At 48.7% G+C, this 15,075-nt stretch overlaps 1 non-coding gene across 1 annotated transcript; it reads right to left on the reverse strand.

The window, feature by feature from the left end:
* Positions 1 to 8,427: 8,427 nt before the first annotated feature.
* On the reverse strand, positions 8,428 to 8,501 carry TRNAT-AGU (transfer RNA threonine (anticodon AGU)). The gene has a single exon. It is a non-coding gene; the product is annotated as a tRNA-Thr (tRNA).
* Positions 8,502 to 15,075: the final 6,574 nt, after the last annotated feature.

Below are 15,075 nucleotides of genomic sequence, written 5' to 3' on the forward strand. Positions count from 1 at the left end.
TGAGCTGACCAGCTCCGCCCTGCCACATCTCAGCGAACTGCCCATGACCCAGGCCTGACCCAATTACCGCACATCATATATGCTTTCCCCTGGTCTCGGAGATCACATCCAGAGAAGACCTGAGGCCCAGCTCTGCTGACAAGACTCAGTCCAAGACTTGGGAGCAGCAGGAAACTCTCCACTTTGAGCTGGTGGGGAAACAGGATGTCATTCTGGAGGCACCAGCAGCCAAGTGCCCCCTGACGTGGAGGCAACCCCAAAGGAAGCAGAGCCAAGGGCTGGAGAAGGAGCTAATAGCATTGCTGGGGACCCCAGAGCCACCCCAGCCAGAAGCCAGTGCGTGCCCTTGGACTTCCTCGTGTCAGGAGCAAGTGACAGTCTCTTTTCCTTCAGTTGAAGGAATCCCGAGGAGCGCGCATCTCCACGCACAACCACAGAGCCTGAGACCAGGCGTTTGCCACAGGTCACCTCCCGTCCCACAGGGCTTTGGTCCTGCAAGCTGCCACAGAGGCTGTCCCCATGCCCTCCGCGTGCCTGACACTCTCCCCTTCGACTGGACCCGCCTCCAGAAGGCGCTGATAGAAATGCCAGGCAACACAACTCAGCAACACAACTCAGCAACACAACTCAGCAACACAACTCAGCCAGTAGCACACTGCTTTGTTTACACCAACCTCTTCGCCAAGCACTGGTTCCTGCATTTGCATTTGCGTTTGCATGTTCTGTTCCCTCCTGTTGGATGTTTAGCATTTTGGTGGTGGAAGTCGTTTTTGGTTTTTTAATTTTTTTTAACATGTATTTAGAGGGACAGAGAGAGACAGAGCATGAGCAGGGGAGGGGCAGAGGGAGAGAGGGAGAGAGGGAGACCCAGAATCCGAAGCAGGCTCCAGGCTCCAATCTGTCAGCACAGAGCCCGACGCCGCCGGGCTCAAACCCACAAACTGCAAGGCCATGACCTGAGCTGAAGTTGGATGCTTTTTTTTTTTTTTTTTAATTTTTTTTTTTTTTAACGTTTACTTATTTTTGAGACAGAGAGAGACAGAGCATGAACGGGGGAGGGTCAGAGAGAGAGGGAGACACAGAATCTGAAACAGGCTCCAGACTCTGAGCTGTCAGCACAGAGCCTGACGCGGGGCTCGAACTCACGGACCGCGAGATCATGACCTGAGCCGAAGTAGGACGCCCAACCAACTGAGCCACCCAGGCGCCCCTGAAGTTGGATGCTTAACTGGCTGAACCACCCAAGCGCCCCATGGTGGTGGAAGGTAGTTTTAAAGAATTATAGTGTTGTTTTAAAATTGTTGGGGCGCCTGGGTGGCTCAGTCGGCTGAGCGGCCGACTTCAGCTCAGGTCACGATATCGTCGTCCGTGAGTTCGAGCCCCGCGTCGGGCTCTGGGCTGATGGCTCAGAGCCTGGAGCCTGCTTCCGATTCTGTGTCTCCCTCTCTCTCTGCCCCTCCCCCGTTCATGCTCTGTCTCTCTCTGTCTCAAAAATAAATAAAACGTTAAAAAAAATCTAAAAAAAAATTAAATTGTTATAAAAATTATAGATTGAAAGATACAACAATAAAAGTAGATGTGCCATATTGTTGGGGTTGGTTGCAAATACAAAATCCAGCATTATCTCAAAATTACTGGGAGTCCTCGTACATGTTTATGTAGCTAATAGGTTACCACTGGCTAGCTACAAATTTGTTGGTTTTAGAATATAAGGGAAAAGAACTATAATAAGCATAATGGCCGGTCTCTTTGTTAGCTTCCAAGCTCATTTTGAAATGCTGTTGATCTAGAATCAACTCTTAGCTCAGTAATGAGGTTTTATAAACATGGTCTAGAAACATTTGTTTGATGAAATGGGTTCCTACAACTCTATTTCTATATGTTATCCCGATTCAAACAAAATCCTTTCACTATGGTACATTGAAAAGAGCTTTGGGATTCACTGAAAGAGGGAAATCGGGGGTATGTATGTACCCCACCAGCAATCTGGTCAAGCCTGGCCACCTCCAGGCATGATTCTCACGGGCGTGGATTCACAGCCATCCCACGTGCCCACTCCCACCCTCAAGGCCACCCTAGCTGTGTGTCCTTGGGGCTGACCCACGCAAGCTCTGCCGAGACTTTCTCTCCCTGGAGCAGAAACCAGCCTCCAGAAGCCTCCTTAAAGCCAGGTTCACAAGCTCCTTTATGCAACGCCATCCGCGATACATGCGGGTACGCTAGGTAATAGGTCACACACAGAGTAAACTGAGCTGGTGGCCAACTTTATTGGCCGCTTTATTTTTTTTAATAACTGATTACAACAGCCTTCTAAGGAGCCACCCTGCATTCAAAGGGAAGTGAGACTATCTCAGGAGCACAGACCACTGAGGAACCAAAACATGGAAGGCTGGAAACCAGTCCACGCTAATCCCCACACCTGCCCTTTGCTCCCCATCTTAGAGCCCAGCCAGCCAGAGTTTGCCCCCTCAGACCCTTCTAAGCTCATGTTTACAGCCTCAGAGCATGTGGTACATCGTCCTATCCCTAATAGACACGCTCACTCCATGTTTGCTGAATTTAAATTAAATTTTGATGCGTTTTTTATATAAAAGTATAATCTAATTGATTGTAAGAAATAAAACGTGGTGTGAAATGTATCGTTTGTACAAATACATTCAATGTTAGGGTTTGATCTATAAAAATAACTATATGACTGAGGTTTGATCTATAAAAATAACTACATGACTGGGGTGGGGTAAGGAAAATCAATGACTGATTTTTGTCTCTGTCCGCCCCCCACCAACCCTTCTTCGCCAACACCTCCGCCCCACCCCACCTCCGCCAAGATCCCGCTTCCCACCCCTCCCCCGACCCTGCTCTGGAGACTCTACTGTGGACGCCTCCCTGGCCTCAGGGCGGCGCTCTTCTCCAAGGCTGAGGCCACTCTCCAGGCGTTGTACGTGAAGCCCTCCCCAGAAAGATGCTAACAGGGTGTGCACATCCATGCCCTCCTTGCACAAATGCACCTGTGCCTGGAACCCCTTAGGCTGGAATGGCACCGAACGTAGAAATAGGAGGTAATGGGGCAGCCCTGTTGTGAAGGCACAGGCAACAGGCAAGAGGAGTTGAATCCGCATGGAGCTGGGCGGTGAGGATGGGGGGCTGGGCAGGAGAGGAGGACAGACCGGGATGAAGATCCTGATTGCTATCAGTGTGACTTTGTTTTAATATTTTTATTGAGATTAATTTTCATACAGTGAACTGCATAAATCTCAAGTGTACAATTAAATGAGTTTCGATAAATACGTACCCACACCCCTACCAAGATGAAGATTGTTTCCATCACCCCAATAAAAAGAGTTAGTTTTATGTGTCAACTTGACTGGGCCACTGGGGTGCCCCAGCCGTTGATCAAATCTTATTCTGGGTGTGTCGGTGGGGGTGTTTCTGGGGGAAATTAACATTTGAATTGGCAGACCAAGGGGAGCATACTGCCCTCCCTAATGGTCAAAGACCTAAACAGAACAGTAAGCCCCCAAGTAGCACTCACTCTATGTGATGTAAGGGTGAACATAACACACGTAGTCCTTAGGACGACCAAACTGAGACAGGGAAACCGAAGGGACCCCATGAAAGAAAAAGCTGGGTTTTTTCCTGTGCTTCTTTTCCTGCTTCTTTCAAGGACCCACATCCCCACCTTACACGTGCCTTTATGTGTGTCCTCCTTGTAAAAGTCAAGGAGTTAATGATTTCTTTGGAGTCCCCCAGCACAACAGATATCAAAGGAGTGACCGGTCCAGGTCATCATGAATGTTCTCCAAGACCACTGATTTCAAACCCCTTGACGCTAAGATCCCTGGCTGTCACAGATTTTGAGTCCAGAGTTCTCTCTTGTCCAGCAAGAGAGTGGACACAGAATTGAATACGAGAGGGGCTAATGTCCGGAAGGAGACAAGAGCCCTGAGTGAGGGTCCTTTCTCCATATTTATTAGGATCAGAAGGCTTACATATGTGATGGACGTGCAGAAAGAGACAATAAACCAGTGATTTCCAAGGTATGCAGTGTTAGGGGTTTGGGTCAAGACAAATTAAAGTCCAGGCACCGAGCAGATGGCCGTTTACTGCAGGCACCAGGCACCGTGGTGCCTGGTTAAGATAAAAGTTTATCTTAACTTTTCTAGGGGCTAAGACAGATAGGGCATGCTACCTCAGGATTAACCAGGTATTTTTCTCGCTGATTAGCTGTGGGCGCTTTCACCCTGTATCGGCTCTTTTGCTCTATGCTTTGTTTTACTTAATGATAAATTCTGGGTGCTTTCACCCTGCTGTGGTGGCTTTCCGCCTCTACCTGTTCTCAGATGCTTTCATGCTATGGAAGCGGCTTTCTGCTCTATGCTTTGTTCTATGCTGGGCGCTTTCACCCTGTGGTGGCTTTCCTCCCTAAGCCTTGTTAACCCACTGGTGCGAGCTCCGAGAATTCTTTAACTTATTCCCCACCCCTGGCTGTAGGGCATATGTGACTCATGGAGGGCACTTGAGCACTCACCCTTGTTCGACCAGTTTCTGGATGCCTGAGAGGACACATACACCAGACCACTGTCCTCGGTAAAAACTCCTGACCCCCAAGCAAAGACATAGCTCATGTTCCCTTTCCTTTCTGAGTCTCCCAGATGCTCGGTCTGTATCTGCTTTCTCTGTATCTTCAATAAACTCTGCTCTCACTGCTTGCTTGCCTTTGATTTTCATCCTGCACAAAGCCAAGGACCCTCTTGGCTGGTCCTGCGGGACCCCTCCTGGGCCTTAGGACCCAGCCAGCCTGCATCAAAATGAGGTATTTATGATTATTATCCCCATTTTACATGTGCAGAAACTGAGTCACAGAGGGTTGAGAAACGTGCCCAGTGTTGATCGCTGACAAGAAATAAACACAGCCAGTATGTGGCAAAGCAGCCTTGCTCCAGATTCTGTGTTCTTACCCAGTACACTGCCTTGCTTCTCATATATTTCAGTCTATATATTTCTTATTTGAATTTTCATCCTAGGGATTTACTGGTATGGTTAAACTTTTCTTAAATCATAATTATGTGATCGAGTCAAGATGATGCACTCAACGTTATCAAAAGAGTCACCAATCAATGAAAATGGAGCTGTCACCACAATTCAGAGAAACTGTCCCATTGAGGGGAATCCATGCAATCCCCACACCCCCCAATACTCTCACTTATCCTGCCTCTGTTAAAACCCCTCAAGGCCCCCAAAGCTTTTGCATTAAAACAGTGGTTCTAAATCTGTTTGATCTTGAGATCTCTTTGCACTCTTAAAAATTATTGAGGATCCCCAAGAAGCTTTTATCTGGAATATATGTGTAAACACTTGCGATGTTAGAATTAAAACTGGGACACCTGGGTGGCTTCGTCAGTTAAGCGTCTGACTCTTGATATCATCTCAGTTCATGATCTCATGGTTTGTGAAATTGAGCCCCGTGTCAGGCTCTGTGCTGACAGTGTGGAGCCTGCTTGGGATTCTCTCTCTCCCTCTCTCTCTCTGCCTTTCCCCTGCTGCTTGGGATTCTCTCTCTCTCTCTCTCTCTCTCTCTCTCTCTCTCTGCCCCTCCCCTGCTTGTGCTTGTGTTCTCTCTCTCTATCAAAATAAATACATAAACTTAGAAAAAAACCGTAAGTTTAAAAAACTAAGATAATACACAAACATTTCATTTATTTAATTGATTTTAAAACAACAATAATAAATCTATTCCATGTTAACATAAATAACATTTTTATGAAACCATTTACAAAATAAAACTAAATTTAGCCAGAAGGATGGCCCTGTTTTACAGCTTTGCAAATCTCATTTACGTCGAGTTTAATGGAAGGCAGCCGGATTGTCATATCTAGCATTCAGTCTGTTGCGATGTTATTTTGATTGAAGTAGAACAAGGGAATCTGTCCTCAAACAGATAAGTAGTTGGAAAAGGGAAGAGCATTTGAGTGGACTTTTCCAAAACGTGGTGGATATTCTTCTTTCCTAATACACCAAAACTGAATAAATGGTGGTGTGGAATCTGAAACCACACTGATGAACATTTCCTAGTCTGTTACATTAAAATATCCTGGTATACTTTGCTCTTTATAGATCATCCATTGGTCCTTTGGAAGATATCAGTTCACCAAATTATGCATATTTTCCAAAACGTTGACATGTTTTGTTACACAATGTCGAAAAAATATATTTGTTAATACAACCACCAATCTCATCAGAAAGTTCTTTTAAATATTGGAAAATTGCCAAGCTCGTGGTGGTAGATGCTTTTTCCAGAATTACAGTTTTCACTCAGGAATTCACGTTTCATCCTTGGCAAGAAATACTGTCGAGTTGTTTTCCTTGAGGTGACAAGCTCATTTTGTTCGTTTTCAAGAAAATACCTGTTAGATACTCCGAATGAGCACAGTTTGCCTGTCAGTTATCTCCTCAAACAAAAAGTCTTTTGCGAAAAACACGGCCATGTCCACTAACCCCTCAATCACAAGTACTGTTCTCCGAACGACCTCAAGACTTCCCGTTCCCCCACACAAAAGATTAAAAAGCTGCGTACTCAAGTGTCTAGATTTAATAAAATTCGTAATGTTTACTGCTTCATAAAGACATTCTTAAGTGAAACTGGCTTTGTCTGTTTCCTGCCAAAGTGGTTGGTAAGGAATAAATACAGTGACAACGAGGGGCCTTGATTCCTGCTAAGGCGCCAGCAATTTTCACTTACCACTGCTTTCCCACATCAGTGCAAATGTCAACACAGTACGAAAACAACTTAACGTCTGAGTATCGTCGTGAAAACCCATTTGACCACCTGAAAGAGTCTTAGGGATGCTGAGGGGTCCGTGAACTACATTTTGAGAGTACTGCTGCCTTACATTATTTGAAAAGATGGACTAGTTGTCCAAAAACCTCAGATTTACATAATCCAATCAGCACGATCTGATCCATTTTAAACAGTCACTGTCCACCAATGCCTGTGTTCCAAGCCCTGTTAGGTGCTGGGGGCACAGAGGTAGGCATATGTGGCTCCCCATGCCTTGGGGCTTAATTTTATTTGAGGAGACAGACAATGGACAAATAAAACAACTTCAGACTATTTCAAGGCCCTGAAGGCTGGCCTGGGGGAGGCAAGGGTTCCTTCCTATACAGAGAATGGCTGAGGAGGGGCCTCCCAAAGAAGTGATACTCTTAAGGAAGGCCACAAAATAAGGAAGGGCCCAGGAAACAGCATTTCAAGCACAGGACAAAGAAATTACAAAGATCCTGTGGCAGAAATAGCATGGCATTTTTAAGGAACAGGAGGGGTGGGCTTAACCTGGGCCTGTTTCTCCTTTCTGGCTTTGCTTATTGTCTAAGGGTGCTCACCCAATCTAGTGGCTTCAACGTCATCTGCTGTGTGCATGGCCGATGGCCACAAATGCTTTTCTCCCGTTGACCCTCCCTAAAACCCAGACTTACACCCCCAACCAACATCTCCCCTTGGCCACGAATGCTCAAAACTGACCCGCTATAGAGACGGGCAGTAAAGATGCGCAAGAGAAACAGCAACATCCCAGCAAAGACTCAAGTCCTGTTACCAATAAAGTCGTCGCTGATTGGATTGGTGACAAGGTGCCTATGAGACCCACAAAGCTTCAACGCACCTGTATAGGTTTTCCCTTGCAGTGCCAACCGAAAGGTTGCAAAGGGCAAAAAGTGATCCCCCCAAAACAAGAGAAGAAACAGGACAGTAATTACCCAAATGCATGGGAGAGGTAGAGAGAGATGCTGCTTCTGGAGTAGGTGAATTTGACTCTTAGGAACACAGGCTGATGCCCTACCTGACATCTCTGCAGCTCTTTGGGACTGTCCTGTTGCGTCGGACATCAATTTTGTTGAGTTTGACAAGAGTGTTCCTGGGTGACTGTTCCAAATCACCATGCTTCGCGGCACCCCCAGGGACTCCGGTGCAATTGCTTTGGGTCAGGCCCTCCAGCTGCGTATTTGTGCAGCAGCCAGAGCCGCGGGCCTCAGGGGTCAGCCTCCCACCTGGCGCCCGGAAGATACAGCCTCTGATTCATCCTTCCCGCAGCCCCGGGGGCACACTGACCGGGTTCAGCGTGGACCTCGCCAGACGCGCCTGTGAGATGTGGACACCGATCGCAAGACTGGAGGGGGTGACCCGTCAACAGCCGGGGTGGGGCGCTCGGAGGAGGAATGGGCAGAGGGGGCCCAGCTCGCCCTGCCCAGCTCAGCAAGGGGAAAGCTAGCTCGCGGGAGCCGCGGAGGTCCCAGGGAAGGACACCGCCGCAGCACCGAGCCCGCTAAACCGGCTTCTCAGGTTCACCTTCATACATCTAAAGCGAGGGGCGCTGGGTAGGGCAGCAGAGCAAAAATGCGCACCGGTAAAAAGAGAGCCGGGACGCTCGGTTGAGGCACCGCTGGGATTCGAACCCAGGATCTCCTGTTTACTAGACAGGCGCTTTAACCAACTAAGCCACGGCGCCGCCCGCACGAATACCGCGAGAATCTGTTCCCCATCACCATTTAGTCCCTCTGCGGTGCGCATGCGCACAAGTTTCGTCCGCAAGAGGCGCATGCGTGGTGTATAGTCCTGCCCACACCAGCGGCTGAGGCGAGGGGTTTGGACACGGAAGCCGGAAAAGTGGGAAGCGAGTGTTGCCTCAGGCCCGGGAGCGCTGGTCTTCCCGGTTGCTGTGGGGTCTGCGCCGCGGCGTGGAGCCGGATGGCCCTGTCTATGGGGGGGTGCCCGCGCAAGGTTAGGCTTTCTGCCCTCCAGACCTGGCGCAGGAAGTCCCCCGCCGGTGTCCCGCGAGGCCCAGGCCCCCGGCGTCCGGTCTGGGCGCGCAGCTCGCCGTGGCCCCGCGGTGAGCGCGCCGTGCATCCACCGCGCTGGAGCCCTGGGCCCGGGAGCCTGCGGCGAGCCCCGGACGCACTGAGGGTGGGCGGCCCTGCCCGCTCCGGGGGCGGCATCTGCCCGCCTGCCGCGACCAGACCTTCGGTGGGGCTGCCTCTCCCCCGGGGGGGCACCGCGGGCGCCTGAGCCGCCCGCCCTGAGGGATCCGGAGCTTCGAGGAACCCAGGCCGCTGGCCTCGGAGCACCGACACCGCACGTGCTGCCAGAGCTGGCAGGGTGCTCGCCTGCAGCTTCTTGGGTCTCCTCGCCCGGACAGCGCAGCCACCTCTTCCCAACACTTTTCAGAGGGCCTTCGAGCCAATCCATTCATTCACCCACCCGTGGGAGAGCCTCATCCGCAGAAATGTTAGACTCCGCAAGTGCATATGCGCAAGAAGATTTACTCCAGTATTATCTGTAATAGCAAAAATCGAGAAACAAAGCTATGTGCCCATCGGTGTGACACTGTTGGTACCTGCAACTGAGCCGTCCTCCAACGCAGAAGGGGAAGCACTCCTCTGTGCGCGCTGTGTGCGGGAGGAGGGAGACCACTTAGCAAAAGGAATTCTCTGAAAGAGAGCGTGAAGTGGAGCTTTGACATGTTCATACATCATTCATGTGGATAAGTGGATACATACTGAACAGCCAGCCCCAGGGTGACCAGAGTCACCAGGGTTATGACTGAGGAGGGCAGCGCCCAAGCACGGAACCTGCCCAAATAGTGACTACAGGTTATGGTGCTCATGGGCAGAATCATTGGATGCCAGTCAAATACGCTAAATAAATCAGACCTACAATTAAGTTTTTTAAACAAAGCAAGGGCAGTGCTAACGACTGACAGGAATCGTGCGAGCCATAGCAAATGGGAAAGGGAGCCCTTCCTGTTTGTCCATGAAACCTTCTGAAGGAATTGATTTATGTAGTACGGTATGCTGTGGGAGCAGGAGGAGGGCTCTACATCTGCCTGGGCATTCTGGAAAAGTCTGGGGCGGAAAGGATGACCCACCCTGTGATGGAAATGCCCTCCACCCACCTGCCTAACCAGACCTTCCTCTGTTCTGGGTGGATGGCCGTCTGGGAGTATTAACCAGGGACGACCCAGAGTGCCTTGCCACACAACAGTCTCCTCCCCAGAGGGGACCCCGCACATCTTCCTGTCGTTTGACAGAGCCGTCCACAGGAGCTGCAGTTGCTAGCCTGGCTGCCTCACAGGGCAACACCAGAGTCCAGAATGTGTTCCAAAAATGACACCAGGAACACCAGGTCATAAAGCTTAGAAGGAGCAAAAATGCCTCTAGAATTCACACACATGCTTGTTTTCTAAAGGAATCTAGATTTATTCGTCATGAAAACTAAAAAAGTGTATGATCTCCGCCACCAAGAGTGCTGTGGAGCTGAGGCCATGCCCCTGCCCCTGTCTGATACGCCTACCCGGCCAGGAAGGGGCCATAGAGAAAGGTCCCTGCAGAACCCCAAAACCCATATGACAGGTGACCTGTGCTCAAGTCAGTCAACAGGCCCAATGGCCATCAGTCATCTGTGGCCGGGCTGCACTCCCTTGGCAGTCAGTCTTCCCCTCCGGATGATGATGAGGCCTCTGCTGACAAGTCTTCTGCATCCATCCGGCAGAACACACATTTGGTGACGGTTTCGGAAAAGATGTCACTTTCGTAGATGGAGAAAGGCCTGTCACACACTTCACACTGGCATGGAGCATTTAAAAAGAGCAAAAGGAAGAAGTGCTGGTCAGAGGGGACCAAGGCATCCAGTTAGAATTCTCCCACCAGACCCAGCCACCTGTGGCTGGGCCAAGGCAAGAGCTCCCTCTCCTCTCTGCAGTCTCTGCAGACCCCACAAGGGTGGAAATTGCAGGCCACTGAGAGAGAATGAACACAGGCTTCTCCCTCTCCCCCCCCCCACCCCCACCCAAGGAAGCTGTGCAGGCACCGACCGCCAGGCTCATCCCCGGCTAGGGGAATCCTGGGGACAGGAGCCACAAGCCACTCGACGGTGGAGAGGACAGGGGGTGCGTGTTTAACCCCGTCCTGTGCCCTTTGCGGAGCACAACTGTGGGGCGGAGGAGCTATCCTAAGGCCCTGACACCCTGGGGACCTAACTTACGAAACCATGAGAAACAAGTAGGCAAGATTTCCAAACAAAGCAGCCATTTTTCCGGGTGAAGGTACTAAGCATCCTCCTCCATGTCTGAGCCAGTTTCCGGCCAAGGCACAGAGAGCAGTGGCACGGTGGCACAGCTCACCCGCCGTATCTCCTGCCCGCAAACAAGTGAGCACCACCATGGGGCGGGCTCTCAGACCACGGGCCGGGGTCTCTCAGGGGTCCCCACCACAGCACCAGCCTCCTGCAGGATGGCACCCCACCCGGGGCAGGCCCTCTGGGAAATCCGACTCCTGAGGTTTCTTATATTGATTTAGAGCAAGGGAAATGCAGAAGGCTCATCTTTGGAACAGCTTCAAGTATGTCTCTTTCTTTTCTCTGTTTTGCAAGAAAGAAATTTGATCCTTTACCTACCTTAGTCTACAGCATACTTTCCCATGGCCCCACCCCAAACACGACAGGGCTCAGAGGAGGCAGTTCTTGGAGCCCTGTCCCTGGTGGCAGGTGAAGGACATGGAAAAGTACTGCTCTGCAGTTAGCTTCTAGGGCCTAAGGGCCAACATGGCCACACGGGCCATGATGACCAGCTGGCCACAAAGACAAGGTCCATGTCGGTCCCCTCCCCCCACCTCCTTGCCCCGTAGTGCTGTTCCCATATTAGCCATTTCCAGAAGCGGTGGCTCCCAGCTGGGCCTTCTAAGAGGAGACAAGCCTAGGTGGCTCCAGGATTCTGAGGGAAGGAGGACTCCGGGCACGCAGCATAGACTCCCAAGCTTCTCATAGTGGCAACCAAGTAGCTATACTGCAAGGCCCCCACAGGGACTGGCCTCTAGTCCCCGGGGATAGACTCTGTGGCCGGTCCTGGCTGCACCTGGTGAAGCAGGTGTGTCCCCCCTACCATCACGATCCTGCCCCAGAGAAAAACAGGCACCTGGGCCTCTATCACAGGAGGGCACTGGGGGGGCCTGGCCAACGGGTCTGCCGCTGACATGTAGGAGGCCGACGCCATGGCCTGCTGTGTGCCCAGCCATTTCTCCTCTGACTCATTCCCCTCCTCAAACACCCGGGGCTCATTCCTGCCTTGCAGTCTCCACACTGGCTCTTCCGCTGCTGGGACGTTCTTCCCCTAAACATCTGCACGGCTCACTCCCTCACCACTTTCGGGTCTTTGAACAAATGTCACCTCCTCAGTGACGTGTCTCCTGACCACCCCGTGAAGCGGCCAGCACCTCTCATTCCCTTTCCTGACACTACTCCTCTCCAACTTACTTACCGCCATGAGACCTACTGCAGTATTTTTCTTGCTTCTTTATTCATTGTCTCCTCTTTTAGAACATAACTTCCCTCAGGGCAAGAATCTCCATCTGTTTGCTCATGGTTTTATCCCCAGTTGCCCAATTAATGTTCATTCGAAGAACAAATTGATTTGTGGAGGAGACTAACGAACACCTTCATTATTGAGCTTAACATTACCCAATACCAACCTGTTTCACCTTTGAGCCCAGGGCCTTTTTGTACTTTATGACCAAAGGAATTTGGTCAATTTCTTCAATATTCCATAGTCTCATGGTCCTATCCTAAAACAAGTCAAACAGCAAAGCAGCAGTCACAAGATGGGCTCCTTCAGCTGGGAGGCCCCAGGAAGGCGCATCACATCCAGGTGAAGAATCCCACCCTGCAGAGAAGCAGAAGTAGGGTGACCAACTGTCCTGGTTTCTCTGGGACCATCCCACCTCTATGACCACAAGTCCCCAATCCCAGCAAACCCATCCCAGGGGGCAAAAAGTCTCACTTTTCAGCAATGGCTGTGGAAGTTTGAGGGAAAAGGACAAAACCCATACTGTGGTCCCCAAAATAGGAGCTGAAAGCAAAACTATTTTTAATGCCAAATGGATACACATCCATAGGTAATCCATCTTCCATAGTTGCTGTCAGTTTTCCATGACGTGCAGTTCACGTTAAGTTCCCAGCAATGGGTCATCCATTACCGTGATTCACTCCATGCAACGTGATTTAAGTATCCAACTTAACTACATGCAGCGTAATTGTGTTAACAGTCTGCCTTTGATTTTACCTACGCAACTGTCGTGCTCTGTTTCAAGATATTGCTAGTAAAAATTTTTCACATTGTGAGTATTACGATCAGGTTTTCTAACAGTTCAGATCACGAGAATGAGAATAATTACAAGGCCGGTGCCAACGTGACGCAGACCTCGCCAGAAGAGGAGGCTAAACGACTCTGTTTAATGATGGCTGGACAGACACATAAAACTAGATTGGGGGCAGAGGTGAGGTGGTAAATACCCAGAAGAAAGCACACTGCAGGATGTGAGGGAAAGACTTTGTTATTGGGTATGGGGAAGCAAATGCAGAAGTACATGTGGACACAAAGTCTCACAAGCCTGGGATGAGGTGGGCAGGTTCTAAATCACCAGTTTTTTCATATCCCAAAAAAGACACCAATGCAAAAGAAAATGAAATGTCAGGCAACCAGATTGGAAAAGAAGTAAAACTATCTCCATTTGAAGGTTACATAACCTTGTACATAGAAAACCTTCAAGAATCAACCAAAAAACTATTAGAACTAATAAATAAGTTCAGTAGGGCTGCCGAATACAAAATCAATACGCAAAAACCTATTGTATTTTTACATACTTGCAATGAACACTCTGAAAATGCAACTAAATAAACAATTCCATTTAGAATCAGATCAAAAAGAAGGAAATGTTTACTAATAATTTTAGCAAAGCGAGTGCAAAACTTATAGATCAGAAACAAAAATACTGTTGAAAGAAACTAAAGAAGGTGTAAATAAATAGAAAAATACCTCAGGTTCAATGGGTCAGAAAAAGGTAGTGTGGCACGGGCATAAAGATAGACACACTAAGTATAAAACCTCACATTTATGATCAATGGCCTTTTGGCTAGGGTGCCAAGAGCTAAAACGATGAAACTCTTAGAAGAAAACATAGGGGTAAATATTAGTGACAGAAGATAAGACAATGGTTTCTTAGATCTGATACCAAAAGCAGAGGCAACAAAATAAAAAAAAAAAAAACTGGACTTGATCAAAATTAAAAATTTGTGCTTTGACAAACACACATCAAAAAAGTGAAGACCTATAAATGGCCAATAGGCACATGAAAAGACGCTCAACATCATTAGTTATCAGGGAAATGCAAGTTGAAACTACAAGATACCACTTCACAACCATTAGGATGACCACAATCTAAAAAAGATAACAAGAAAACCCTGCCCACTGGAGAGGCTGTGGACAAATTGGAATCCTCCTGCACTGCTGGTAGGAAAATAAGAGGATTCAGCACTTGGAAAGCGGTCTGGCAGTTCCTGAAGTGAAAGTGATCAAACCTACAGAGTTACCATTGTGACCCAGCAGCTCCACTCTGGGGTACAGGCCCAAAAGAATCAAACACGAGTGTTCCAACAAAAACTTGATCACGGACACTCATAGCAGTATTATTTACAATAGCCAAAAGGCAAAAAGAACCATTCCCATCAACTGATGAAATAAAACGTGATATATCCACCATATAATGGAATATGATTCAACAGTAAAAAGAAATTAAGTACATACTTCTATATGTTACAACATGGACAAATCTTGAAAACGTTATGCGAAGTGAAACAAACCAGTCACAAAAGGCCGTGTATTGTACGATTATATTTAAATGAAAGGTCCATAATAGCAACATTAGAAACAATAATAGAATAAATAAACAGTAAAACAAAAGTAGATTAGTGGTCCGAGCTAACACAATGAGACCATAAAAGGAAATAAAAGGTATACAGATTGGGAAAGAAGAAATAAAACTGTGTTTGTTGGGGCGCCTGGGTGGCTCAGTTGGTTAGGCATCTGACTTCGGCTCAGGTCATGATCTCACGGTCCGTGGGTTCAAGCCCCATGTCGGGCTCTGTGCTGACAGCTCGGAGCCTGGAGCTCGCTTTGGAGTCTGTGTTTCCCTCTCTCTCTGACCCTTCCCAGCTCTGTCTCTCTCAAAAAAAAAAAAAAAAAAAAAAAAAAAAAA

Source organism: Panthera uncia, unplaced genomic scaffold (genome assembly GCF_023721935.1).
Source record: "Panthera uncia isolate 11264 unplaced genomic scaffold, Puncia_PCG_1.0 HiC_scaffold_1832, whole genome shotgun sequence".
NCBI classification, from domain to species: Eukaryota; Metazoa; Chordata; class Mammalia; order Carnivora; family Felidae; genus Panthera; species Panthera uncia.